Below are 25176 nucleotides of genomic sequence, written 5' to 3' on the forward strand. Positions count from 1 at the left end.
GGGCATGTCTGCTGGTGGCTGGACCCAGAATCTGTGCAAGATTCCCTCTTCTGATAATACGTATGTTTCAGGTTATTGCTAAAGTGTAAGTGTTCGCTCCCCATCTAAGACAGGGCCTACGGTATAATGAAGCCCTCTCCTCGAAATGACTGTTTTAGGGTCTGATCACATTTTCACTAGCTCTTTTCTATCAGTTTTCTTTTTGTATGGAGTGTTATATTCATTAAAAAAGGGGGTCATACGTAAGATGCTGGCTGAACACTCCTTTTGGGTGCAAAGAATCAGGTATGATGAAGCCCTAAATTCTCCATCCTTCATTTATCTCCAGGGGTAAGTTTGGAAACCTCCGTTTGTAATAAATGGTCTACAGGGCCTACCGAAACTGATATGGCAGACGTTGGTCTTGCATACATAGCCAGTGTAAAGAAAATGTATCACTAGATAATGAGCTTTTTTTTAACCCCTTAACATACATCTGGCAGAGGTGTATGGAGCAGATTCAAGGGGCTGAGTCGGGTCCATCCATTGCTGGTATCTGCCGTTATTAGCTTCTCCTGTTTGACAGGGGCATCAGTGGTTTGACCCTTTGGGAGCCATGCAGTTTCCCATTGTGGTCATTCATGAAACCCCACCTGTGGCCTATGACTGAGACTCTGAGAAGATCGTTAATTTTGTATAGTGCAAGAAATCAAATGAACACTGGGTGACCGTAGGGAAACACAATGTAAGGAGGAGTTTAAAAAATAGTTCACACCCTTTCCCAATCTGGAAGAAAACATAATATATGCATATTTGGTTTCTCTTTGCTTGTAAAAATCTAATGTATGAAAATATAAAATTCTTTATGGAATAAAAGGAGTCAGAATTGCTGGTTTTCAGTGCATCACATACAGTTGTGTGAAAAATTCTTTCCTATTCTTTTGCATGTTTGTTACACTTAAAGGGAACCTGTCACTAGGTTTGGCCGCTATAAGATGCGGCCACCGCCTTTCAGGGCTGATATACAGCATTCTATAATGCTGTAGATAAGCCCCTGATCCGACCTGGAAGATAAGAAAAATTACTTTTATTAATTTTTCTTCTCTTGCAGGTCGGATCGGGGGCTTATCTACAGAATTATAGAATGCTGAGCCCTGAAAGGTGGCGGCCGCAGCTTATATCGGCAAAACCTAGTGACAGGTTCCCTTAAAATGTTTTAGATCTTCAAACAAATTTTAAATATTAGACAAAGATAATACAAGTAAGCACAAAATTCAGTTTTTAACTGATGGTCTTTATTATTAAGGGAAAAAGAAATCCAAACCTATAGGGCCCTGTGTGAAAAAGTGATTGCTTCCTAAACCGAATAATTGGTTGGCCCCCTCCTTAGCAGCAACAACGGAAATCAAGTGTTTCTTATAACTGGCAATGAGTATTTTACAACACTATGGCCCACTCATCTTTGCAGAATCGTTGTAATTCAGCCACATTGGAGGGTTTCCGAGCATGAACTGGCTTTTTAAGGTCATGCCACCGCTTCTGAATCAGATTAAGGTCAGGACTTTGACTAGGCCACTTCAAAGTCTTAATTTTGTTTTTCTTAAACTATTCAGAGGTGGACTTGTTGGTTGTGTATTGCATCGTTGTCACATTTAAGTGTGAAAACATGAAAAAGAATAGGAAGTCAGGAAGGGGCAAACAATTTTTTCACACAACTGCATTCCCAAATATTCAATAAAAAGTGATCAAAACATTGCTTTTATCTTAATATAGTATCAATAAAATCTGCATCTTACTATACAAAAAACAAGCCCTCATATGCCTCCATCAAATGGAAAAATATGAAAGTTATGATGTCACAAAATGATGACACAAACAAATTTTTGTTTTTTGTAACTAGTAACATATAGGGGGAAAAATCCCTCATACTGACACTCCATATGCTTACATTGTAAGTGCAGAGCGCAGTGTGACTCAGTGCCTGCAGAGTGGTGATGTCACTGAGAAGAGAATGGTGCTGGATACTCAGACAGTGCTAGGTGAGTATATTGGCACACACTACATTACATGCACACAGATTTAGTAAAACAAAAATCTTTGAGGGAGGGTTTTGTTAATTCAAGTATTCATATTAAACATGTTTTTTATTTGATTTTTTTTTCCTTCCATGTAATTATGTCTATTAAGCTTTTTTTATTTGATTTTTTTAATTTTCACTAAGCCTAACATTAGATTGCTAATTCCTGGTCTCTAGGGATGACTTTTCATCAGTGTCATGATGATCAGATGGGATTTCAATGACTAGTAACAAATTTATATTCAGTACATAACATAATAGATGTCACAGTTCCCCTCCTCCTCCCTGCACAATGACCTAGGCACATAGCATGCCTAGAAAACTCTACCATGGAAAAATGAGAAATCTATGAGCATCAGCTTTTTATTACTTAAAGGAAACCTGTCACCAGTTTTGGCTGACATAAGTAACGGCCACCACCTTTCAGGGCTTATCTACATCATTCTATAATCGGCCCCCAACCCGACCAGTAAGAGAAGAAAAATAACTTTTATTATACTCGCCGGTGGGGCGGTCCTGTCCGAGGGCTGCCGCTCTTCTTGGGTCCGGCGCCTCCCATCTTCATGCGGTGCTGTCCTCCTGCTTGCTCCATGTTGTGCTCTTGCACAGGGGTACTTCCCTGCCCTGTTGAGGGCAGTGCAAAGTACTGCAGTGCGCAGGCGCCGGGGAAGGTCAAAGAGCCACGGCGCATGCGCACTGTAGGACTTAGCTCTGCCCTCAAGAGGTCAGATAAGTACGCCTGCGCAGGAGCGTGATGCCAAGGAGACTGTGTGGATGACGCAGGGACGCGTCATCCACATGAAGCAAGGAGGACGGCATCGCATGAAGATGGGAGGCGCCGGACCAGGACCAGCGACACCCCTCGAACCAGACCGTCCCGAAGTTTAGTTTAATAAAAGCTCTTTTTCTTCTTACAGGTCTGGTTGGGGGTCAATATACAGCTTTATCGAATGCTGTATATCACCCCTGAGAGGTGGTGGCTGTAACTTACAGTGGGGAAAAAAAGTATTTAGTCAGTCAGCAATAGTGCAAGTTCCACCACTTAAAAAGATGAGAGGCGTCTGTAATTTACATCATAGGTAGACCTCAACTATGGGAGACAAACTGAGAAAAAAAAAATCCAGAAAATCACATTGTCTGTTTTTATTTCATTTTATTTGCATATTATGGTGGAAAATAAGTATTTGGTCAGAAACAAGCAAACAAGATTTCTGGCTCTCACAGACCTGTAACTTCTTCTTTAAGAGTCTCCTCTTTCCTCCACTCATTACCTGTAGTAATGGCACCTGTTTAAACTTGTTATCAGTATAAAAAGACACCTGTGCACACCCTCAAACAGTCTGACTCCAAACTCCACTATGGTGAAGACCAAAGCGCTGTCAAAGGACACCAGAAACAAAATTGTAGCCCTGCACCAGGCTGGGAAGACTGAATCTGCAATAGCCAACCAGCTTGGAGTGAAGAAATCAACTGTGGGAGCAATAATTAGAAAATGGAAGACATACAAGACCACTGATAATCTCCCTCGATCTGGTGCTCCACGCAAAATCCCACCCCGTGGGGTCAGAATGATCACAAGAACGGTGAGCAAAAATCCCAGAACCACGCGGGGGGACCTAGTGAATGAAATGCAGAGAGCTGGGACCAATGTAACAAGGCCTACCATAAGTAACACACTACGCCACCATGGACTCAGATCCTGCAGTGCCAGACGTGTCCCACTGCTTAAGCCTGTACATGTCTGGGCCCGTCTGAAGTTTGCTAGAGAGCATTTGGATGATCCAGAGGAGTTTTGGGAGAATGTCCTATGGTCTGATGAAACCAAACTGGAACTGTTTGGTAGAAACACAACTTGTCGTGTTTGGAGGAAAAAGAATACTGAGTTGCATCCATCAAACACCATACCTACTGTAAAGCATGGTGGTGGAAACATCATGCTTTGGGGCTGTTTCTCTGCAAAGGGGCCAGGACGACTGATCCGGGTACATGAAAGAATGAATGGGGCCATGTATCGTGAGATTTTGAGTGCAAACCTCCTTCCATCAGCAAGGGCATTGAAGATGAAACGTGGCTGGGTCTTTCAACATGACAATGATCCAAAGCACACCGCCAGGGCAACGAAGGAGTGGCTTCGTAAGAAGCATTTCAAGGTCCTGGAGTGGCCTAGCCAGTCTCCAGATCTCAACCCTATAGAAAACCTTTGGAGGGAGTTGAAAGTCCGTGTTGCCAAGCGAAAAGCCAAAAACATCACTGCTCTAGAGGAGATCTGCATGGAGGAATGGGCCAACATACCAACAACAGTGTGTGGCAACCTTGTGAAGACTTACAGAAAACGTTTGACCTCTGTCATTGCCAACAAAGGATATATCACAAAGTATTGAGATGAAATTTTGTTTCTGACCAAATACTTATTTTCCACCATAATATGCAAATAAAATGAAAAAAAAAAAAACAGACAATGTGATTTTCTGGATTTTTTTTTCTCCGTTTGTCTCCCATAGTTGAGGTCTACCTATGATGTAAATTACAGACGCCTCTCATCTTTTTAAGTGGTGGAACTTGCACTATTGCTGACTGACTCAATACTTTTTTTCCCCACTGTATATCGGCCAAACCTCGTGACAGGTTCCCTTTAAAGAAATTAGATCACCTAGATTTTTTTTTTTTTAAGTCAGTGGGGGATCACAAATGGATCCTGTAGAAAAATTGGAAGCTAGGATGCCAGTGTAAAGATTCCTGCCTGATTCCACACTTACTTTCTAGCAAACTCGAATTAGGATATCCCATTTCTATTGTAAGCCAGGGATCCCACTTCTTGAAATTTACTGACTGTCCCCACGTTCAATTGTAGACAGAGGCTTGTTAAATCGTCAGATTGTGCTGGTATTTTACCCATCGTTGGTCACTTGTTCAAGACTCGCTAATACAACGGGAACTGTCTGATGAATGATCCTCTGCAATGCAAAATGCCTCTACTCTCATACTCTATTTAGGCAGTTGGAACATATGTATGTGGCCAATCGTTATCTTTTAGTGAAGAGCGACTTTGCTTTCCATGTGAAGCCACATTAACACACAATGACAGCTTGTGCGTATGTTGCGTTGTGAAGAAACTTTGCCTCTGTTCTACCACATCGAGTAGGGGTTTGATTGGAACTGTGCTCCTGAATGGTCTCTGCTCCATTTATTGTGTTTGGGGCTGATTGTTTCTCGCAACCTTAGCCCTCATTCACATGTACGTGTGTATTCATATTTTTCACAATATGTACCCATGTAATCTATGGTGATATTCACGTGTTTTTTTTTTTTCACAGACTGTGTGTCTGTTCAAAACACGAGGAGACATATTTTAGAGCTGTTTTTTTTTTTTTTTTCATCCATGCAGCTGCAAAAAAAAAAGTAAACGATCAAATGTACGGGTCCGTAAAAAACATACAGCACCTGAATGGCTTCCGTGTACAAATCGTGTTCTGTATGTATTTAACACTGCAAAATATGAAAAGCTTTGTAATTAATTTCTTTAGCCATCTGTGAAAAACACTGATGGTAAAAACGGACACTCTGATGACACTGAAATGTAATTTGCGTTAATCTGGTTTTCAATTGGAAATTAGTCTTCACTTCTGCTCCAGGCATCCTTAAGTGTCTTTCGCCAGCCTAGGGGCTGGTATTCTCTGGATGGGAAGGTCCATGGATATTTGGCCCTCTCCAGCATAAAAATAGCAAACAACATCCATGTGTAATGTCAGCTGACGAAGCCCAGAGGTCAGTAATGGGGTAGCGTATATCAGACACCCCCATTACTAACCCAATATGTGAGTAGTAAACCGCCCCTCCCCATCCCACCTTCACTTGAATGGGGTTCTGGTACCCAAACCAAAATTGTTGATACACTTTTGCATCACATTTATCAGTGTGACTTATACCTTATGCAAGCCTCATCTGTGTGCATTTCCACTGGGCAGCTGGACCACAAATGGTTACTGGCTGTCCTTATCAGTGGAATGCACCTGTGCTGCCTAAACCTTTATCAATGGGGTTCTTCTGCATCCTGCCAGTGCATCAGTCAGGGTTTGGTGAGTTACCTTTCAAATGATTTTTTATGGATTTTTTCTGATTAGTGTTTTCAAACTGGATGGTCCCAAACATCCACGGGTTCTCCCATCCCTAGTCAGCACAGAGTGACTGTTCAAAGCAAGTACTGGTGCTCAGTGCACCCTTGATGTGGCCACAAATTTAAAGTGGTTATCTATGACTATTTTTTTATTTTACTATGGGTGTATAACTAACAGGCAGGTAGTTGCTAACTACCTGGCCCCAGCTCAGAGTGGTCACAGACCTCTCCTGTCGGTGATTCTGCTGCTTCACATCAACAGACCAGCTCTTCTTTTTGGGCTGCTCTGTCAATGGGGCGTGACAGCTAATGTCATGGTAATTGACAGCCAGCTCCCCACAGTGTAAGTAGAGGGGAGACTGTTTACAATCTGCATGACATCGGTGATCCGTGACCCCTCTGCTGGCAGAGATCTGCACAGGGCAGAACAGTCAAGTAGTTAACAAATACCTTCCTGTTAGTTCTTGGGCCTATAACACCACTAAAAAGCTCCAGCAAGTGTCCAGGATTGCAGAGTGGCGTTGGAAGAAAACAAATTCGCAAGACGACTTCACTGCATTCAAACAGGCAACACTCGCTTTCAAATCTGTCCTCACCTCTGCTAAAGAGGCCTACTTCACCACCCTCCTATCGTCCCTATCTTACAGTTATTCAAAACTTTTTACTCCCTCCTCTGCCCACCATTGCCCCCTCCAACCTCCCTCATCTCTGCTGAGTACTTTGCCACACACTTCAAAAATAAGATCAACCAAACAAGGCAAGTCTTCATTGTTCAACCACCACAACCCCTTTGTATACCAGACCAATGCCCAAACCCCATAACCTCCCTCTCCAGCATCACTTAATTGTCGCCTCTCCAAATCGCACCTCACAACCTGTGCACTCGACCCCATGCCACCACACTTATCCCATCCCTAACCCATCTCTTCGACCTATCACTAACTTCTGGTACCTTTCCTTCTGCTTTTAAACATGCCACAATCACGCCTATCCTTAAAAAGCCAACCCTTGACCCAACAGCTATGTCCAGCTATCGCCCAATATCGCTGCTCCCATTCGCTTCTAAACTGGAGCTGCACATCCACTCTGAACTTTCCTCCCACCTCTCATCTAACTTGCTCTTTGACAGTCTACAATCTGGTTTCTGCACCCATCACTCCACTGAGACAGCCCTGACCAAAATTACTAACTACCTACTTACAGCCATAGCAAATGGACAATACTCTATACTGTTTCTAGACCTGTCCTCTGCTTTCGACACAGTTGACCACTGCCTCCTACTACAGATCCTCTCCTCCTTTGGCATCAAAGACCTCGCCCTATCCTGGATCTACTCATACCTTTCCAACCGCACATTCAGCGTCTCCCACACCACCTCCTCATCACACTCTCTCTCTCTGTTTTAGGACCCCTACTCTTCTCAATCTATGAGTTGCCCCAGGCCAAGTGTATAAAGTCCCACGGATTCCAGTACCACCTTTATGCTGATGACACTCAGATCTACCTCTCTGCCCCAGACGTCACCTCTCTGCTGTCCAGAATCCCAGAGTGTCTAGCAACCATATCCTTCTTCTCTCTCTTCCTCAAGCTCAATGTGGATAAATCTGAACTCATCATCTTTCCTCCATCTCTCAGATCTTCATTACCTGACCTATCTATCACAATTAATGACATCACGCTTTCCCCCCCGTACCGGACGTCTGCTGCCTCGGAGTAACCTTTGACTCTGCCCTGTCCTTCAAACCGCACATCCAAGCTTTCTACCTCCTGTCGCCTACAGCTCAAAAATATTTCCAGAATCTGTCCTTTCCTCAACCCTCAAATCTATTAAAATGCTTGTGCATGCCCTCATCATCTCCCACCTCGACTACTGCAACATCCTTTTCTGTGGCCTCCCTGCTAACACCCTCGCACCTCTCCAGTCCATCCTTAACTCTGCTGCCCGACTAACTCATCTCTCTCCTCGCTACTCCTCCGCTTCTCCCCTCTGCAAATCTCTTCACTGGCTCCTATTCCCTCAGCGTATCCAGTTCAAGTTACTAATAATGACCTACAAGGCCATCTATAACTTGTCTCCCCCATATGTCTCTGAACTAATCTTCCGATACCTTCCCTCACGTAATATCCGGTCCTCCCAAGACCTCCTTCTCTCCTCCACACTTATTCGCTCCTCACGCAACCGCCTCCAAGACTTCTCCCAAATATCCTCCATCCTCTGGAATTCTTTGCCCCAACATGTCTATCAACCACATTTGGATCCTTCAGACGGAACCTGAAAACCCACCTCTTCAGGAAAGCCTACAGCCTGCAATGACCTCACTACCTTCTCACCACTACTGGAGATATTGCCTCAACCAACACCGGAACTGCTGCAACCCACCAACCTACTGACTCCTTCCCCAACATCCTGTAGAATGTAAGCCCAAAGCACAGGGTCCTCTCTCCCCTCTGTATCAGTCTGTGATTGTTAGTTTGTTTACTGTAAGCGATACCAGTAATTTGTATGTAACCCCTTCTCCTGTCCAGCACCATGGAATCAACGGTGCTATATAAATAATAGTGTGTAAAAAAAAACAACAAAAAAAAAAAAAAACAGCCTTTCAGTGCACCTTCCCACCTACTTGTTTTCGCTCTCGCTCTAAAACATCATTTTTTTTTTTTTTTTTACACAGCAGTACTTTTCAAACCTCCAACTATTGTGGATGTGATGATTGAGTTGAGGAGTGTTAGGGTCCCGTTACATTTAGCGATGCACCAGCGATCCCGACAACGATAAGACACGGTCAGGATCGCTGGTGCATCTCTAAATGGTCGCTAGTGAGCTGCCAAACAGGCAGATCTCGCCAGCGATGCTCGGCAGTCATAACTTACCTGTCACGTGCAGCGATGATGACGACTTCCGCCTGCGTCCATGCGTCGCTCGTCGGCGCCAGCAGGAAGCCGACGATGAGAAATGGACCAGGACGATTTCGCGCGATATTCAGCGGGGGTGGGGGGGGGGTGGGCGGGCGGAGCTAAGTGTCACATGTAGCGAGATCGCTAGCGATATCGCTGTGTAAAAGGCCCTTTATTGTTGTCCACTGAGCTGTGTGCTTAGCATTATTACCTAGGGTAAAAGTCAATACAGGTGACATTGTCTATAGTATCGGTGGCACAGTCAACCTGTGATATGACGGTCCATTATTTATTTTTGATCGACTGATATTCTAAACTTGTTACAAACCCTTAAAGCGGTATTCCCATCTCGAAGATCCTATCCCAATATGTAGTGGGTGTAATATTAGTGAATACTTCCAATTAGAAATGTAGTATAGTTCTTCTGATTCGCTATGTCGCTTGTCCCATGTGCATGACATGGCAGTAGCTTGGGTATCCATGGTTATGACACTCATGTACTGGTTAACCATGGATACCTAACCTACTGTAAATTCCTGCACATGAAGTACGCGACAACGAATCAGAACTTTACTACATTTCTAATTGGAGATATTTTCTAATGTTATTACCCCTTTTACAGATTGAGGTATGATCTTGGTGATGGGGATTACCCTATTAATGATTTGAAGTTGGCTCCTACCTATAGGATAGGGAATTGCTTCCTGATGGCTTTTTTCCCCACCCATCCCTAGATCCTACAGAGCTCCATCTGAATGGCGCTGAAGTGCGTATGCTCAATATCTACTCTGTTCATGTAACAGTCAGCAGAGCCTACTTTTGGACCCATAAACCCCCTGAGAGAAGAGAAGTTTCAGGTTTTGTTAAAGTGCACCTGTCACCTGTTTTGCCTGTTTTGGTCGCTGTAAGATGTGGCCACCGCCTTTCAGGGCTTATCTACAGCATTCTATAATGCTGTAAATAAACCCCCGGTCCAACCTGCAGGATAAGAAAAATAAGTTATAGTATACTAACCGGGGGGGGGGTGGTCCGGTCCGATGGGTGTCGCAGGTCCTTGTCCGGCGCCTCCCATCTTATTGCGATGCCATCCTCCTGCTTGCTTCCTCGCTCCCGGCATCGCCCTCCTTGCTTTACAGGCTCCCAGGATCGTGCTCCTGCACAGGCGTACTTCTCGGCCCTGTCGAGGGCAGAGCAAAGTACTGCAGTGCGCAGGCGCCGGGAAAGGTCAGAGAGGCCCAACGCCTGCGCACTGCAGTACTTTACTCTGCCCTCAACATAGCAGATCAGTACGCCTGTGCAGGAGCACGATCCTTGGAGCCTGTAAAGCAAACAGGAGGTTGGCATCGCAAGAAGATGAGAGGCGTCGGACAAGGACCTGCAACACCTATCGGACCGGACCACGTTGCGGCTTTTTAACGTGCGTTTTTGCCTCAAACGCAAAAAAACAGCATCCCATGCAATCCTATGGGATTCCGCAATGCTGTGCTAATGCTGCGGATTTTCCCGCGGCGGAATCGCATCGCGGAAAAATACGCAGCATGCTCATTAATTTAGTGGAATCGCGGCGATTCTGCACCCATAGGAATGCATTGTTCTGCTTTCTGCAAGTGGCTGTGCCCACCATGCGAAAAGTAAGCAGAACATTTGCGGATGGTACCCAGGGTCCGGAGGAGAGGAGAATGTCCTCCGGGCTCTGGGTACCATATCCCTGTAAAAAATAGAATTAAAATTAAAAAAATCGTCATTCTCACCTTCCGATGTCCTGCGCAGCATCAGCAGGCTTCAGCGATGCTGCCGTCATCAAAGATCATTGCCGCAATGTATCACTGGGAACCGGACCTGCCGCCAGCATTGCGATGATCGGGAACGCTGCGCGGGACGTTGGAAGGTGAGGAAAAACACCATTTTTTTATTTTTAACATCATATCTTTTTACTACTGACCCTGCATAGGCAGCCTCAATGGTAAAAAGTTGGTCACAGTCGTCAAACACTGTATGACGAGTGTGACCAACCTGTCAATCAGTTCTCCAAGCGATGCTTGAAAGCAAGAGAAAAAATTGCGACCAAAGAGACCAATTAAGCAAGATATATATAAATTTTATTGAAAGTGCATATAGATATAAGGAGAAGGAGGAATGACACCCACAAAAGGCACAAGTAGATGAAGGACGCAGCCAGATCAGAGCATACATATACTATACACTAGGCACACATATGCATAGACAAAATATAGATAAAGGCTAAGTAGCCAGTGGAAGTAAAAAGGCAAACTGACAATGCAGATAAATCCAGCAGTTAATACCGTGCCATACTACATATAGGTACGTATGCAACAGCAACCTGTATCCCCATTACAAGTATGAGAGATGGTAAATACCTGAAATAAACACAGGGGCAGGAGCCGGTGTCCGGGAGCGTCACCCCGACGCGCGTTTCGGCTAAAGAGCCTTTCTCAAGGGGCATACACATAGAAATGGCATGAGACACCCATTTTTGTCTGGTGTCATATCAAACGCATGCGCATAAACAACGCGAACGCATGCACATGCAACGTTTTTTTCCGTCATGCGTAAGATGATGTGCATAAAAACCGCTGCGTAACCATTCATTTTGCATGCGTTTGTGCATGCAGATGATACGCTGCGGACTCAAACGGTAATGTGAACCTAGCCTAAGAAAGGAATATGCTGTTTACTTGGTGTTAGGAAATGAGACGCAACATATTCTGCAGTGTGTTATTACAGATCATGCTGGGTGCTAAAATAAAAATGACAAACTCTGTGTTTTACTGGACCTAAAAGCTATGTTTCACATGGACATCCCTGCCACTGCTAGCTGGCATCAATCATCTACTCTTAGTTCCTCCACCAAAGGAGACCGTAGTTCTGTGCTCTAGTTTATCTCCTTTTAAAGGTTCTGATTTTCAGCAGTTGTTGGAACCTGTGTAGGAGAAGTGTGACGCAATCCCTCACTGTGATACCTGTGCATGGTACTACCAAGAATGGAATTGCAGGGAGTTTCTTTGCTTGGCACACTTTAGGGACTACAATTGACTTGTTTCAGCAGAGCTTGTCCTCCGCACTTGGCTGGCTGCAGTGAATTGAATATTCCTTGTGTTGGCATACTGCTTTTTTGGGCACTTTTTGACCAGTGTCCAAATTTTGTTCAAGTCTAAGGATGTGGGCATATGTGGATCACATTTTCGCCTGCTATTCAGGTTTCTGGAGGCATGAGTATGGCTCTATTTGCATATTTCTGTGTTCTTTTTCTATGGCTACCATAAAGTAATCCCATCATCGGTTTCTGTATACTTGAGTATTGATTCCTAGTATCACTTTTTTTTATTAAGAATGTGAAAGGGTTTTTCTCTTTGAGAATAGTGGATCCCAAGCAACTCCTGTAATGTAAAATAACAAAAAGCAGATAGTAGTCTCCTTGCCCTGCTCCGGAGTTGCTGCCTTGTTCTGTTTTGTCTGCAGCAACAATGTGAGCGTGGGGATTGGTAATATACAGGTAAAAAATGACTATGGCACAGTATAATAAGCTACACCATTTCTATAGATCCCATAAAAAATCCTCTTTTAAACTGCTGCAGACGTCTGAGGGATGTGTGAGACCTGCAGCCCTCACACGGCATAGCAGTGGCACAGGAGATCCAGGGTACGAGGTGAACATGATTTTTATTTTACACCGAGGAGTAAAGTATTGGAGAAGGGGCTGTCCAAGTGGTGTACAAGCCTATTATCAGGCAAATTTAATAATTGTTGTAAGAAGAAGAATTTATATTGGGAGAATGAAAACCCATCCTAGTCGCTCCTGAGTTGCCATATGGTTATTTTGCAAGTGCACAAGAATATTGTGCGACAATATAGCCCATCCATTAGAAGCCCAGTACAACCAATGAGTTTAGGCACACTGATGCATTACTGATTCCTGTTTTCTGTATAGGTTTTGCCAAATAAGCTTAACGGTGACATAGTACTTTCATTAAATACACTGACTTGTAAGGGGAGAAGTATTGGGACACATCTCTTAATTATTTCAGATTTTTCATATGATCCCCTGCCACAGGTATATAAAATCCAGCCCCTCGCCATGTAGTATGTCTTTAGACATTTGTAAAAGAATGGGTCATTCTGAAGCGCTCACTGTGATCAGCGCAGTTCTATAATTGCATGCTACTGTTACAAGTTGCCTCATATTACTTTTCTCAGTATTCCTCTATCAACAGGTGAGTGGTAGTACTGAGGTGTCAGAAGCATTTAGGAACCACAGCAAAATGGCCACAAAGTGGCAGACCACTGATAGACCCAGTGTTGGCTCTCCGTGCTCTGCTCAGCTAACTCAACATTAGTTCAGTCCTGGGCAACCACTGTAACGTGCCCATACACAGCAAAGTCAGCTGAACCTGTAGGCTTTGGCAAACAATCTGCCTATCCTGCAGGTATAGAAGTGTGTAACTCTCCCTAGATGGTAGATAATGAAGGTGACCATATCATGTAAGGATTTGTATTTACTACAGAAAGACTGGAAGGACCAATTACGGTAGCCAGTGAAGACCTATTCTTCTTGTGCCTTAACCTTTCTTGGTCGTTTTCTATCTAACTGTGGGGTCACAGCACTTTCTACATAATTTCTATCCATATTGTTTCCTCCTGAACAAGCACAACTTCTTCCTTGTGTGCCTCAGGTTTCATTGTTTTATAGAACATGCCTGGACAAATATTAGCCCGGTCTACGAGCCAGTTCCAACAGTTAGGAGCCAATAATGACATACTCTTAAAGGGAAGATGTGGCAATTTTATATAATTTGTAAAAAAAAAAAAAAGTAAGTAAAACATGTTTAAGCAAATGTTGTACTAACTAGGATTTATGTTTATTTTTTTTAAAAATAATGTTTTAATGTAGCCACTGGGCGCTGCCATTTTGCTTTGCAGGTCAGTAATGGTCGCTGCACGACACATACAGTCTGCAAATATGGCTACCCAGGGCTTAGGAGACAGTGGTCGGACGCCGACCCCATCTCTAAGGCTACGTGCACACGCTGCGGATTAGGTGCGGATTCTGTAAAATCCGCAGGTGAAACCGCAGGTCAAAAGACCTGCGGTTTTACCTGCGGATTGCTCTGCGGTTTTGCCATGCGGTTTTCCATCTCGTCAATGGAGGAGATGGCAAACCGCAGCAGAATCCGCAGAAAGAATTGACATGTCATTTCTTTCTGCGGATTGAAAACCGCAGATAATCCGCGCGGAAAATACCGCACCGTCTGCACTGCGGTTTTTGATTCCCATAGGGAATCATGGTACTGTACACCGCAGCAAAATCCGCAGCGTGTGCACACACCCTTACATTGCTGCCGCATTAGCAGTGAACTGGGCACGCCCCTGTGGGCTGCTCAACTCACTGCTGTAGGTGTGGCTGGGCGCAATTTTACTGTAGCCCAGTGCTATCCCCTGAGCTCCACTTACCCTCTATCACAGGAGCTATTATGCCAGAAGCTATACTGTTCACTTCTGGCATGACAGGTTCTGTGTTGTGAGGACTGAGGACAGGCTTAAGATGTGGAGAAGGTGGACAGCAGAGGAGAGGAGCGCTCACTGGAGCCTGAGGATGGAGAGCAGTGAGTGTGGGTGGGTGACTTGCCTCCATGTTCCTCTGTCCTGTTACTCCAGGCTTCCCACTGTGCGTCCTGAGCTCCTCACATGCTGCCCTGCTCCACTGTGTCCTTCTACTTTGTCTCCACCTCCCCAATCACAGTCCCAGTGATCTCCGGTAAGCTGGCACCTTCCCTTGGCTTTTATGGCTGTCTGAGCAGCAGGGCTGTGGAGTCGGAGTCGGTGCTCATTTTGGTGGAGTCGGTTTAAAATGGACAGACTCCTAAAATATATAATAAATTTTGTACAGTAGTTTCAATGCATAATGTGCTGAATATTTTTTCATAGGAATGTGGGAATATTATGAAATCTCTATATATAAAACTGAATGTATGTGTATCACCAACCAATCACAAAGCATCTTTCATTTCACCAGAGCTGTTCAAAAGAAGCTGAGCTGTGATTGGTTGCTATGTGCAACAGTTTTCCTTGCAACCAATCACTAAGCATCTCTCATTTCACCAGAGCTGGTTAAAAGAAGGTGAGCTGTGATTGGTTGCTATGAGCAAGTTTTCCCACTTGACGACACCTCAGCAGACACTGACATGGTGGGAGAAATCTAGTATCCCCGGGAACATAAGCTCCCAGCCATTGTCTGCCCACCTGAAAGGAGAAGAGAGGACATGACAGAGATGAATCCCCCTCCCGTTCCCATATACTCATCACACATCCTCCACCCCATAGGCACATCTTCCCTCTTAAAGGGGTCATTGGTATGGAAGTCAGAGCAAATCCCTCAGCGCTCTGGTTCTGACCCCAAGGCCTCTCAAGCCATCATTGGTATGGAAGTTAGCGCAATTCCACTAAGTCGCTCTGGTTCTGACCCCAGGCCTCTCTTAAAGGGATCCCCGTAATGGAAGTTAGGACCGTTCCACTCAGCTCTGTGGTTCTGACCCCAGGGTCTCTTAAAGGGATCGTTGGTATGGAAGTTAGGGCAAATCCACACTGCACTTTGGTACTGACCCCAGGCCTTTCTTAAAGGGATCTCCTGTATGGAAGTCAGGGCAATTGCCTTCAAATGTTCTGGTACTGACCCCAGGCTCTCTTAAAGGGATCTCCTGTATGGAAGTTAGGGCAAATCCCTCAGCGCTCTGATTCTGACCCCAGGCCTCTCTTAAAGGGATCATTGGTATGCAAGTCAGGGCAAATCCACCCGGCGCTCTTGTTCTGACCCAAGGCCTCTCTTAAAGGAATCTCTGATATGGAAGTTAGGGTAAATCCCTCAGCGCTCTGATTCTCACCCCAGGCTTCTATTAAAGGGATCATTGGTATGGAAGTCAGGGCAAATTCACTCAGCGCTCTGGTTCTGACACCATGCCTCTCTTAAAGGGATCCCTGGTATGGAAGTTAGGACCATTCCACTCAGCGCTCTGGTTCTGACCCCAGGCTGAGGGGATGATGTGGGATATTATGGGTAGTTGTCCGGTGGCTCTGGCTGACGGGATGATGTGGGATATTAGGGGGAGTAGTCTGGTGGCTCTGGCTGACGGGATGATGTGGGATATTAGGGGTAGTAGTCTGGCGGCTGTGATGGGATGATGTGGGATATTAGTGGTAGTTGTCTGGTGCCTCTGGCAGACGGGATGATGTGGGATATTGGGGGTAGTAGTCCAGTGGCTTTGACGGGATGATGTGGGATAATAGAGGTAGTAGTCCGGTGGCTCTGGCTGAAGGGATGATGTGTGATATTATAGTGAATGTGGCTATGCGGAGTGGGTGGGGCTCTGCACTCAGATATATATATATATTCTCATTATAATTTGTTACAACTAACCAGAGTTAGTTACTATGCCCGGGCAGCGCCGGGCTCTTCAGCTAGTGTCCTATAAATAGCTGTTCTATTCCTGATCTAAGCCTACATTCACACAGCGTTTTTGCTGCGTTTTTTGAGTATATGTTTTTCAGCTGCAAAAGCAGATCAGCTTTTTAAAAAACCATCTCACCTGAAAGGTTTTTGAGCTCATAGATAATGTTTTCAATAGCAAAAGCAGATTAGAAATCTGCTCTATCCATTTATCCATATCTGTCTATCCATATCTTATCTGTACCAAAAAGAATGAAAGCCGGGTAGCACACAGACTAACACTCCTTTTTTTTAAGCACCAGTCAGGTACACCTCATACCTGCCCAAAAGGACGCCCAGGACAGGCATTGCTCGTCTTCAGTAACGCATCAACATCAATTGATAGTTGGAATAAATAGACTGCATTCATGACATCTTCTTAAGGTGCAGGCTTTATTTTCAAGTGTAGGGGTGTGCAGTATGAGGTCCTGCAGCAGCTGAGATGTGCAGTATGAGGTTCTGCCCCCCAGGTTTGATCATGGCTACGCCCATGGTGTGAATGTAGCCTGAGGATCTAGGCTTTGTCTTAGCTGAGATAAGTCAGTGCTGCACTCCAGCACCAGTGAAGCTCCTCCTCTATAGACAAGGGTACAAAGTTAATGTTCTATCTAAATATCTTGATGTCTGATGTTCACATTGTACTACAATAATTTTTTCACTTAAATATAAGCAATATATGTGGGAGTCGGAGTCGTGGAGTCGGTGTAAGGGAAATTGAGGAGTCTGAGTCACAGGTTTGGCTTACCGACTCCACAGCCCTGCTGAGCAGGACAGTGACATACAGACATGCTGTCTGCTGAGCCGTGTATCCAATCCTTGCCAATGAGAGACCGTCTGCTGAGCCATGTATCCAATCCTCCCCTGTGTGATACTGTCTAATAAGCCGTGTATTCAGTCCTTGCCAATGAGAGACTGACTGCTGAGCCGTGTATCAGATCCTCTCCTGTCTGATACTGTCTGCTGAGTCATGTATCTAATTCTATCCTATGTGAAACTGTCTGCTGAGCCATGTATCCAATCCTCTCCTGTGTGATACTGTCTGCTGAGCCATGTATCTAATTAGCGAACTATATGGCGCTATTAGGTGTGATCTATATGGTGCTATTAGGTGTGATCTATATGGCGCTATTAGGTGTGAACTATATGGCGGCATTGGGTGGGATCTATATGGCAGCATTATGTTAGAACACTATGGCAGTATTATCTGCAGAAAGGGGACCCATTATAGGGTCTGGGGGCAGCATGAGCTCCAGTTAGGTGCAGTCAGGGGAGGGCTGGTGAGGCAGCTGAAGAGGGGTCTCATTTTTATCGTTACTATATGGCTACATATCCCCCCAGCTTGCTTCCCAGCGTCACCCCGGACAGCACATGTCACCTCGCTTTCACACATTTCCAGGACAAGATCTGAGGAGGGGATTGAGGTTGTTGCATGCAAAGCCTGGATCAGAACAGGCCATCAATCAGCAGAAATGTTTCCTGGATTTCTGTGGAGCAGACAAGCAGACGGGCCATCCATGTGAATAAAACACAGGGCTCTATGTACAATCCCTGTCTGCTCCACGCACCGAACAGGGTGCCCCCCATAGACCAGCACACTGCTCTCCTGAAATACTCTGTGCTGCTGTCACCCTGCTCCCTCCACCATATATCTCCCAGAATCCTTGCTGCCTGCCATCCTCAGTGACCGTCTACTTGTCAGCATAACTTTGCAGTCACCAACAAAATGGCTGCTCACTGTGTTCCTAAATCTCATCCTCTCATCATTTAGCAAACACCCAGAAGGGGAGGAGAGGGGTGACATCACACACATGTCAGCAGACTCGGCCCATATTTACTGCAGGGCAGTAATGTGAGCTAGTTGTACACTAGGTTTTGTCAAATTTCAGTAACTGCTCCCCCTAGTGTTTAAAAGTGGAAATACCAAACTTTTTAAAATTATTTTTAATATTTTACTAAATTATAAACAAATGATAATATTTTTAAGAAAACTTAAACATTAATTCTTTACATTTTTTCAATTTTATGGCATCTCCCCTTTAAAGCTAAAGGTTGAGACGGCTTGAGAAGCATTTGAGGTGTGTTGTGTTTTGAGAAAATGGAGGAGAAGAATAACTTATGTTTATACCAGTTTGATCGAATGATTGAGAGTATTGAAGGCAGTTTCGGTTGATAATAGCTGTAGCTGCATATACTAGTCTTTCAGCAGGCTCCCTATAAGTATGCAGTCTATTACTGGTTGCAGCATAATGTCTATTTTTCCAGTTTCTGACCTGCTAGCTTTCCCAACTCCTAATTTCACCTCCTCTCCTTCCCTATACACATGGCCAAGTTTTGAGGGGCCTTTACACTGCAGGATAATCGTGAACAAGCATTATTAAAAACGCTCATTTTATGATTATCTTGCCCAGTAAACAGACTGCTGATAACTGGCTGAACAAGCAAAACACTCGTTCATTGGGTGACATGATCTTTTTATGCAACATTAAAAGATCATAGTTCTCTGTGGCAGCCTATGTACACTGAGCGATCTAATATAGCTCGTACAGGGTAGTCCTGATCAGGGGGAACCTTTCTATTAGAACCTGGACCTTATGCTCTTATGTTGGAATAAGTGTTTGATTTATCCCGAAACATTGCCGACAGTACAGTTAATATGTAATACGTTCACCAGCACTGAATTTCAAGATCTGTATGCTTAAAGAATGAATAAAAACATCAGAAGCAAAACCCAAGTATTTGGAGTGATGTTCAATTTTTCACTGTGCGTACTACTCTGGAAGAGTGATGGACAGTTCCTTCTTAAACCTGCACCCTGCCCAACAATTTTCTCCTGTGTTTATGCCAGAGGTGAACTAAAACAGCCAGGAGAGGAAAAGTAATGTATAATGTGTGGATGGTTTTACTGGTAGTGGGTTGGTCTGCTGATCAAAACCCTTCCCAAATGTCTTAATTGGAAAGTGTCTTCATTTATGTATGCATATAAATTGACATATTTGCCAACCCTGAAAAACACGTCAAACTCTGGTCCGTGGACTAAATTTGGCTCGCAGGGTGATTGTATTTGGGCCTCTATGCTGGCAATGTACAATCTCCCCCTGTCATTGCACTTTCAACTGTATCGACATCCTGTATTTCACGACCACTATGTCTAGCAGTGACAGGGTAGAAGTACTTTATTTATTTTTTCTCTTTCTCCCCATGACGGCACCAAGGAGAGAGGGGATCCGCCCTTCAATGACAGGAAGCCTACAGATAAAAAGAGCGGTACCTCTCTCCCGCATCAGTTAGTTTCCTATACTTGATGGGGGATCTGCATTCAGCGTACCTACAAGAGACATACCTGGGGTCGTCATGGGATGCCAGGCCCGGCCAGACGATCCAGGCAGCGGGCACAGTATCCCAAGGCACCACCGCTGGGGTCAGTGGGCCTTTAGGGTGTGAGGAGAGAGGCAGCTGAGAAGAGGCTCGCTGGGTGCTGCCTCCCGGAAATCCTACCCGCTGGCTCTGCAGACATCCCGCCCAGGCTGGACAGACACACACTCTGGTACTTCAGGGATTTTGTGCACACATGTGGCGCAGGCGCGCCTCTATGATGCGGCGCTGCAAGGCATGACTGGGTAATCCAGTCAGGGGATGTGCCGGTTTCTGTTTGCGGGCGTGCCGCATCCCTCCCCAAGGCAGCTATTTGGGGATTGCGGGAGTCTTAAGGCCCTTTTACATTTAGCGATGCACCAGCGATCCGACCAGCGATCCCACCCGGTCAGGATCGCTGGTGCATCGCTAAATGATCGCTAGTGAGCTTTCATACAGAAAGACCTCACAGCGATTCAGCAGCGACGCAGCGCACGATACTTAACATTCACACGCAGCGATCCTGCGTCCTCCCGCCCGCCTCCAGCGTCGCTCGTCGTCACAGCAGGAAGTCTCAGCAGGAAGCGCCCGACGAGAAATGGAGCCGGACATTCTCGCGCGATCAGCGATGGACAGCGGGGGAGCCGGTCGCTGGTAAGTATCACACATAGCGATATCGCTAGCAATATCGCTTAGTGTAAAACCCCCTTTAGATAATACGCTGGTGCAGCAAGTGTGCCGGGGGGGGGGATGCCAGGGCTTATTTAAACACAGGAAGCACTAAAGGCAGTGCTTCTAATAGAGCTCTGGCAGTCTTCGCCCTAGCCATGAGCGAACAGGAGATGCATGGCTTGTCACCGCAGCAGCAGCAGTGCTGTCACAGCCACAACAGTGACAGCAGAAGAAAAATGAGCAGCACATCAAGAGGGCCCTTCCCATCACCATGAGCATGGTAACAGTGGGAGTGGGCATTCGGGCTGCTTGTCTCACTGCAGCAAGGACTCCAGTATGGCGTTGAGCGCAAAAGAGAACCCATCTACAAGAATGGTTCCTCCTCCTAACCCGGTACCACTTCTTCCATCAGAATGGTAAGTGATCTACGTGAAAGTCCACCTTATAATTAGGGTCCTCCCTGTTCTCTTCTCTTCAGGGAAGGAAAAGTGTGGCCAAGACCAAACACAGGACCTGAGCACTTTGCACAGATGAGTTACCCACTACGTGGGGTAAAAAGACTCTGCAATTCTTGCATAGAACAAACAGTCTGGTAACCCTGAAGTTTGCCTCAGATCTTAGGTCCTTAATAAAATCATAGGTAGAAAATACCTTTAGATACCTTGAGGATAAGGGGCAAAAAATGATGGAAATCCGAAGACAGGTCCCCGGAGTCTGGGTCTAGCAGTTCAGAGGATGAGGAGAGGGACTCTGATAAGTTCAATTCATCATCCTCTTCATCCAGGGGCAGGAGCGGTCGTAGCTGTTTGCTCTTAAAGGAAACGGCTAGCCTCATCTAAGCAATCAGGGCCACCATGGGGCTGGTAGACTCTCGTCCATAAAGATTAGTACAGGACATCATCTATGGTTGACTAGAACAAAAAAAGAGATCTTTACTCCTAAATGAGAAAATCCACTCCTTTTTAATTAAGGATTGTATGAAACCAGAGAGAAAAGGCCTTTTATCCCCAAAGAGGAAATATCCATTTCATGACCTGGCATGATCTTTTTGGGAGAAGGCGCCAAAAATGGATGTGACAATTGACAAGGCTTCCAAAAAGTTTTCCCTTAACCTTCAAGGACATGAGGGGGGGGTACTGAAAGACCCCATGGACAAAAAAGCGGACACCTTCCTGAAGGGTTCATGGGAGACTGCCGGGGGATGGCTAAAACCTGCGGTAGCTGCCACTTGTACAGCCAGGTCACTGATGGTCTGGCTAGACCAGCTGGAATTAAAAATAAGAGAGAAAACATCTAGGGACACTATATTAGACTCCATCCTGTAATGAAAGGAGCTGCTGCTTTCTTGGCAGACACATCGGCGGAGTCGGTCAGGCTGGAAACCAGATCGGCACTCTTCTCCTATGCAGCCCGGCGAGCCCCCTGTCTTAAGTGTTGGCCAGGAGATCTACAGACAAAGTCAAGACTTTGCTTAATTCCCTGTGAGGGCAGGTTCTTGTTTGGCTCTACACTTGATGATATTTTGGATAAAGCGGGGGACAACAAGAAACGCTTCCCTATCCTCTCCAATCCCTCTTATAGGAAATCCTTTCGGAGTAGGAAATTTATCCAGAGGAAGCCCCCCAGGAACCAGGATAAGTGGGAGGATAGAAGGTGTAAGACCAAGGGATTCTTGTTCAACAGGCCCCCCAATGATAAGATGTCATCCCAATGAGGTTTTTCCCCAGGTGGGGTGGGGGGGGAGGTTATCTCTTTTTCCCGGCCTCTGAAAATATCCAACAGCTCTTGGGACATGGACCTAATAAAATCAGGTCTAAATCTTCACTTCCACTCACCTCCCTGTCCAAATTTCATAGTGACACCCCAGAGATCTTCAAACAATGAGCAACTAGCCTTCGAGCAGGATGTTTTGGGTCTGATAGGGAAAGCAGTCCTTCAAGAGGTCCCTCACTGGGAAAAAGGCAAGGAATTTTTCTTCCCTCTGTTCCTGAGGAAAAAGCCAGATGGAACGTTCATAAATTTAAAGAAACTGAACAAGTTACTGAAAGTTCAAACCTTCAAGATGGAAAGAATAAAAACATCAGTAAAAATGCTGTTTCATGACTGTTCTGGACCTAAAGGACGCATACTATCGGAAATTCCTCAGGGTAGCAGTCCCGATAAATGGAGTAGTAAAACACTATCAGTTCACGGCCCTCCCATTCGGTCTAGCCATAGCTCCACTGGTGTTCAATAAGATAGTGGCAGAGGTGATGGTACATTTGAGGGAACAAGATATCCAAATTGTCCCATACGTAGACGATTTTCTGATAATGAGCAGCTCCCCCCCCCCCAGCTTTGCAAGAACCAATTAGAGAAAGTTATGGATTACACCTTAGGCTGGCTTTTGAATCTAGGGAAACTGTGCCGATCCAAGTGCAGGAATACCTGGGTATCATACTAGATTCAAAGGAACGGGATTGTCATCTCCCGACAGTTCAGTAAATCATAACTCTGGCATCTCAAACAAGGGACCTACCCTCTACGACTTCGCAGAAAGCGATGTCCCTCCTAGGTTCCATGACTGCCTGTATTCCGGCCATTCAATGGGCTCAGATACACACCAGAGTTGCAGTGGGAAATTTTGACAGCTGAAAACTCTAAAAGGGCATTTAGAAGGGCAGTTAACTGTGTCATCAGAAACTGTACTTTTGTTAGAATGGTGGATGAGGATAAACAAAATAACCCGGGGCATTCCTCGGGTGATTTCAATCTCTCAGGTCCTGACCACAGATGGAAGCCCCAAGGGTTGGAGTGCTCACCTGAACGACCAGATAGCTCAAGTGGTCTGGATGAAGGACTTAAGATCAGTATCCTCAAACATGAAGGAACTATTGGCTGTAATGTTCGCTCTTCTAGAATTCTTGAACACTCTCCAGAGGCACCACGTAAGAGTATTCTCAGACAACCGAGTAATGGTAGCATACTTAAATCACCAGGGAGGAACCCAGTCCCGCCCTCTTATGGAAGTGACAAGGTCCATTTTTCATTTAGCCGAGGACAACTTGGGGTCTCCATCTGCACTCCACATAAGAGGGACAGAGAATCGCAGGGCGGATTTCCTGAATCGGACCCAGCTGAGAAAAGGCGAGTGGGAACTGAATCAGTCAGTGTTCGATCAGATTGCAGAAAGGTGGGGACATCCTTCCATAGATCTATTCGCCAACAATCAGAACAGCAAGGTAGAAACTTTCTGCTCAATAGATCCCAAAGGGAGCCCCATAGCGTTAGATTACTTCTTGATTACATGAGGCCACCATCTGGCCTATACTTTTCCTCCGATTGCCCTGAATCCGTCTTTGTTTGCTTTAAAGGTACTGTCACACTTAGCGATGTACCAGCGATATGACGCGGTCAGGATCGCTGGTACATCGCTAAGTGGTCGCTAGTGAGCTGCCACACAGGCAGATCTCATTAGTGACATCGCTGGGGATGGGGGTCCCTACTTGCCTGTCACTCCAGGCGATCCTGCGTCCTCCCGCCCGGCACCACGCGTCGCTCGTCGTCACAGCAGGAAGCTGACGACGAGAAACAGTCCAGCCTGTTCTCGCGCGATCAGCGATAACCAGCGGGGGAGCGGGTTGTAGGTAAGTATCACACACAGCGATATCGCTAGCAATATCGCTATAACGTCACAAGTTATAGCGATATTGCTAGCGATATCGCTTAGTGTAACAGGCCCTTAAGGGTCCTCCAAAGGGACAGAAAGCTTCTAAAGGCACGTTGGCAAGATCATGGGGAGATTGCCCCAGAGAAACTGAAGGCTTGTTTGACGAGGGCAGTGGAGGAAAGAGCCGGTGCCTCAATAGAACAGATCTGTAGAGCCGCTATGTGGTCCCCCCACACCCCTACATTCTTCAGTTACTTCTGGCTGGATCTAGCCTCTTCTTCAGACCTTACTTTTGGTAGAAGGGTTCTGGAAGCGGTGGTCCCTCCCTAATGTTTAATTCTCTACAACTTTCTCCGTGGTGCAGTCATGGGGGAAGGAGAAAAATGTAGTTACTTACAGTAACAGGGTTTCTCAGAACCCATTGCGGCACCAGTACATTAACTCCCTTCACGCGTAGGTGTGCACACTTATTTTTGCTACTTTCGTTACTTGTAGTCACATAGTGTTTCTGTTAAGCTTCATAGTAATGTTGAATATTATGTTATTAACCTGGAGGCTCTCTCGTGCTCTGTAAACAATTGATGCAGAAGAGGTACCGCCCTTTTTATCTGTAGATTTCCTGTCTCTGAAGGGCAAATCCCCTCTCTCCATGCTGTCAGGGGCTCTGAGAAATCCCGTTACCGGTAAGTAACTACGTTTTTTACTATGGGGCCCATTATACTGTATGGAAAACTGTGAGGCCATTGTACTGTGTGGAAAATTGTGTGGCCCATTACTCTGTATGGAGAACTATGTCATCATTGATCTAAATCTGCACATAAAATACAGCAACTTCTCCAGGTGCACAAATCAAAAAAAAATGCACGATAAGGGTACGGATTCAGAATCCCTTTAACACAAATAGGGATTATACAGAATGGAGGTTTGCTTCCTTATGAGCT

General features: G+C 45.4%; 1 protein-coding gene across 3 annotated transcripts in view; it reads left to right on the forward strand.

The window, feature by feature from the left end:
• Positions 1-25176, forward strand: part of GNA11 (G protein subunit alpha 11) — a 142557-nt gene that overhangs the window by 62817 nt on the left and 54564 nt on the right. The gene's annotated exons all lie outside the window — the stretch shown is intronic.

Source organism: Dendrobates tinctorius, unplaced genomic scaffold (genome assembly GCF_039654945.1).
Source record: "Dendrobates tinctorius isolate UK_male_01 unplaced genomic scaffold, ASM3965494v1 ptg000011l, whole genome shotgun sequence".
Lineage (NCBI taxonomy): Eukaryota > Metazoa > Chordata > Amphibia > Anura > Dendrobatidae > Dendrobates > Dendrobates tinctorius.